Source organism: Carcharodon carcharias, chromosome 14 (genome assembly GCF_017639515.1).
Source record: "Carcharodon carcharias isolate sCarCar2 chromosome 14, sCarCar2.pri, whole genome shotgun sequence".
Taxonomy (NCBI): Eukaryota; Metazoa; Chordata; class Chondrichthyes; order Lamniformes; family Lamnidae; genus Carcharodon; species Carcharodon carcharias.
Genome location: NC_054480.1, coordinates 50,125,705 through 50,130,844, shown reverse-complemented (window position 1 = coordinate 50,130,844; position 5,140 = coordinate 50,125,705). Strand labels below are relative to the sequence as shown.

The following is a 5,140-nucleotide window of genomic DNA, read 5'->3' as shown; positions in this document are numbered from 1 at the left end:
GAGGCAGAAAATTATGTTGGTTATTGTCTAGAATTACATTTAACTTTACCACGCAGAAACAGGCCATTTAACGCAATCATTTTTGCTGGTTTTTATGCTCCATGAGCATCCTCCCACCTTACTTCACCTCATATCAACAACATATCCATCTATTCCTTTCTGCCTCATATGTTTATCATTTCCTTTAAATACACCTATGCGATTTGGTTCAACCATTCCATGTGTTAGTGAATTCCACATTCTCACCACTTTATATGGCAGCATTGTAGTTTCCATTGATTTGATACCTATGGCATAATTGATTAAAATAGGAAAGTATGATTTAAAAATCCAATCTTTGTGATCTATACTGAGTTCATTTATTTCATTTCAGGCTATGATGGGTGAAATCCAGGATTAGCATCCTTGAAACAACCAGGGTATAAAATCAATCAGAGTTCTCCCCCTTAATCGTTAGTTAGTGACTCATTCGGCCAATCAATGATTTTTGACAGATCTGGAACAGGAAAGGGAGTTACAACAGAAAGGCATCAACCACAAAGTGGTCAAGACCCAAGTATTTAGATCCAGGTTTACCTTCTAGGCTATGTTGTCATCTATGCTTTATGGAGGCCATTTGAGTTGTAACATCTACTATAGTCCAATTTTCAGAAATAGCATGCCTGTTGCTACAAAGGTTACCATAGCAATAAAATTTTATGTGATCAGATCCTTTAAAGATAACATTGGTAATACCAGGTTAGTCGATCCACAATCCACTGATACATCAAACGGATGAGAAATGCCATACTTGTAGGGGAATTTTTAATATCTATTTCCCTATGGGAAGTAAGCAACAGTACAAAAGGGCCTATAGCACTATTTGTGGCAGGCTTCCTAAAATCCTAGGTAGATTCAGTGATCCTGGCAAAGTGTCACTGGAACCGCTGCATATGCTTTGTGCATTCACCAAGCTGAATACATAATGTATTCAGCGTAAGTTCTTTACTACTTGAAGCTTATACAGGAAGCTGTGGAGCTGCTGAATCTGGCTAGCATGCAGCCTTTTAAGGGCAGTAGTTCACATTTAAAGAGATGCAGCACTGAAAAACAACTGGTCGTGTTATGGGGACAAAGACTTTTTTTGAATCTTATTAAAAGCTCCAATTTGATTATAATTATTTGTTAGCCTTTCTGAGAGGAAAATAAGTGAAAGGTGATGGCAATTAGAGGATGGGGAACCTACTATGAAGGCACAAAATGGGGTCTTTGGCCTGATTGTCTGTTTGCAGACAAAATAAGCATGTTAATGCTTAAGGTGAAAGTGAAATGGGTTTCCATCTATGGAAAGCTAGGCCCCTCAGGATGGCAGTGTAGCATACTGGGCAGGAGGCCTTCTGCATCTCAACAGTATTTAACACCAGCTTGTACTTAAATAGCACTTTTAATATAATAAAACATCCCAAAGTAGTTCACAAGAGTGCTATCAAGTAACATTAGATGCTGAGCCACATAAGGGAACATTAAGGCAGATGGCCAAAGACTTGGTCCAAGGTTTTAAGAAGCGTCTAAAAAGAAGAAAGAGAGGTGGTGAGATGGAGAGGTATAGGGAGGGAATTCCAGAGCTTAAGCCAATTGGCAGCTGAAGGCTGCCAATGGTGGAGCAATAAAATCAGGGATGGCCAAGAGGCCAGAATTAGATGAACGCAGATATATCAAAGGGTTTGAGGGGCTGGAAGAGTTTACAGAGATAGGGAAAGGTGAGGCCATGGATGGATTTGAAAACAAGGATAAGGATTTTAAAATCAAGGAGTTGACTGATCTCAAGTTGAAACCATGTCTGGTCAACGTAGCTGGATCCCTCAAAGATCTCACAAAGGGCTAGTTAGTGTGTGGAGGAAGCAGATGACAAAGCATGAATTTTCAAACACAGTAAAAATCAGTAATACTGGCACTGGTAATACTCAAGTTCGATTTTAATGTACACAAGACCAGTTCAGACAAGTTTTACTGGTGCCTTTCATTTCCAAGTGTTCCCAGTTTTTCCTTCTGGAGGGAACTTGATGACCCATCAGAAGGAGGTATAAAGTCATATCTAAGTAGATCCACAGCCTGCCATCAAATCTATTCCTCATATCTACACATACTGGTAACAGTAGATTAAGTTTGAGATGACAAACAACTTATGATGCTATCAAGGGGAAGCTGTGGCAAACCTGATTGCCACATACACTGTCATTTGCAGCAAAATAAAATTCAACTTGATTTGTGTGAATTTCTTTGTTGGAACCATACTTACTTTTGAATTATAAGCAGCTGGACCATTTATTTTTCAATAATTAACCTGGTTTTTACCCCCCGTAAATGTTCTGGCAGAAACAAAGGCCAGGAAAAAGCCAAGAAAGATGTCAACTGCATCATGGGTGCTCCCAAGATATCAAGCATTAATTTGTATGATGAGATCTTTATATACTGACTCCAGCTAGATTTTACTAGAATGGAAGTTTTTTTTGATTTATGCCAAACATAGGATTGATATAAGGAACATGAAGGCACCATTTACAATTCCCTGCACTATTGGGAACCCTACCACTTGATACAAGTTCTCTAAACCATGACTCCTTTTCAGAAAGAATGTGATTCCTGTATTTTCATGCAGTGATTCTATCTCTCTAAGTTGATGCATCAATGTACAGAAGTCTGACTGATTTAAATGTTGCTAGAGGAAGCCTCAAAAAATTTAATGGCAAAGAAATTTAAAGGACACACCGCAGCTATTGGACGAGCTGAGACCTGTAGTTGAGATTGTTTAGCAGTCATGCTTGAGAAGGAGTGTTTTTCGGTTGCTGCTACCTCTGTAAAGCATTGACAATGGAGGCAGATCTGTTCAGACACAGCCAAGTATTAGATTTTCTGTACTGGATTCCTGGGATGAGGGCAAACGAATGTCAAATGCCATTAAAGGCAATGGATAGAGCCACAAATCAGGTACTCAGCTGAGTTTGAAATTTGCACTGTCAACACGTGAAGCCCTGGGTGGGGAGAGTTAGAGATTGACATTTTCCATTTTTAAAAGATTAGTACAAAACCAAATGTTCCTGATGTAATTCCAGTAATCCATGATTTATTGAATTGAGTTCCTTAAGTTCATTGCTGCTCAGCGTAACTTCTATGATTGTTACAACCTAAAATAAGGGAAATTACATAATACAGTGCAGAAATTGTATTTAGCTAAAATGTAGATTAGTGGATGCGTTGAAAGTGGTGAAAGGGATTGCAAGCTACAAACTTAAAGTAACTATTGGCCCTTGGTGTATCACAATTCCCTTGACGTTGATTTGATGGGCCAGTTATCTCTTAAAAAAACTTGTAAGTAATTCTATATTTTTGTTTATCTTTGTGAAAACAAAATGCAAAGTTACCTTAAGTTAGAAAAACAATCGATGCTGATGCCAGTAGCCTGTAGTGCAGTACCACTCATAACATGTCCTGAAGGCCACTTATCGTCAGTGACCCTTAGTAGATTTACAGCTTTGGGTTTCTGTCCACTTAAGCAGCTCTGGAATATTAATAATGCTGTTTCCTTTCCTTTCTCTTCAGTAAATGAAATAAAGGGGACTCTCTTTGGGGGCTGTCCCAGTGTCTATATAGCACTATGTTAAATTCATAGTCTATGCCCCATCATTTGATAATCAGTAGAGAATTTTTAATGAAGAAGATATTGGCCTGAACTTTACTTTTGGCGGGCGGGTGCAATTGGTGTGCCGGGAACGGTCGGGAAATGGGCCCCCGTCGCAATTTCACACTGGCTGGCCAATTAACGCACACTGAAAAGCTCAGGGCTGCCAGGGTGGAGGCGAGAAGAGGGCAGGCAATGATGTTTCTGAAGGCACAGGTGAGCACTGTGAGAGAGCTTCCTGAAGGCAGGCAGCTGTCACAGGGAGCACCAGATCAAAAAATCACGAAATCAAGTTTTAAAAAGGTGCAAAAACATGTCCATGTGCCACAATCAGGCACCTGGAAATATAGTTGATAAAAATACTGTCCACAGATTGTTATTTTTATTTTATTTCATAACGGAAATTTCATCCCACCCTTGGATGAGGTTTGATGAAAATGTAAAGGCCGCCTGGCCGATGTGCCCGTTCACCAACCTTAAGGTTGGCCAGGCCATGAAAAATCGGAGACAATTGCGCCATTATTTAAGTAGGATCGGGACTCTCATCACAATTCTGATGGTATCATCCTCAGGGAATTTTCGGAGTAAGTCTAACCCTCCATTGTCACAAAACTTTGCGAGGCTGCGGCTGTTCCCTTCACTAAAATATTTGCTATTTTCCCCAGGGCCACTGACTCCCCATTAAGGCAATTTACTTTTCCCAATCTACCTTCATTACCCTCCCTAAGACATCACCACCCTTACCCAGTACCCTTTTCATGACATTCCAATTATCTCTGAGGTGCTGCCATTTCACTCACCAGGGCAACTATTAATTTCCTGCAAAAATGAAATCAGTATGATAAAACGTTCCTACGCAGTTAGTAATCATTTTAAGGTGGTCTGGATTCAGTGACATTTTTTATTTTTGTTGTGCATTCAGAAAAGCATGTTTAATCTCACAAATTTATTGCTGTAAATTCATTCCCATGTTCAACTTTAATCTACTTCCCTTTTTTGTGTTCCAGATGGTACGATGTTGTGCATTAGACATAAGTAAACTGTGGAAAAGATCAAAAATGCTGTGTAATCATTAGTGTACTTTTGTTGAGTTCACTTGGAGTTAATCTGTGAGGGAGTGATGATGAATAGCTGGAATTTTCCATGTGAAATTGAGTGCGTTGGCACAGAACATTGCTAATAAATTTGCCTATTAAACTTTGTTTACCTTGTAATGTTTTTTGGCCAGTTCAATTCAGTTTTTCTCTCAGCTGCCTCCCAGCTTCATGCAGCCATGATTTCAAGAAAACAATATTATATTCATAAGAAATATGTAAAAAAATATATAAAATACTAGTCAGGCTCTTGTCACATTGCCCATAGAGAGTGAAGTCCCACTTTGGTAGAATTGGGGGACGATCCTGGACCTTGGTAACATTGAAAATTGGTCCTGGCAATTGGTTGGAAACTGGGATAAGGGCCCTGGAGTTTGACAGTACTGCA

The 5,140-nt window shown here is 39.4% G+C and overlaps 1 long non-coding RNA gene across 1 annotated transcript; it reads left to right on the top strand.

The window, feature by feature from the left end:
- Window positions 1-2,800: 2,800 nt before the first annotated feature.
- Window positions 2,801-4,855, top strand: LOC121286795. The gene is made up of 2 exons (XR_005945059.1): window positions 2,801-2,967; window positions 4,666-4,855. It is a non-coding gene; the product is annotated as an uncharacterized LOC121286795 (long non-coding RNA).
- The last annotated feature ends 285 nt before the right edge of the window (window positions 4,856-5,140 follow it).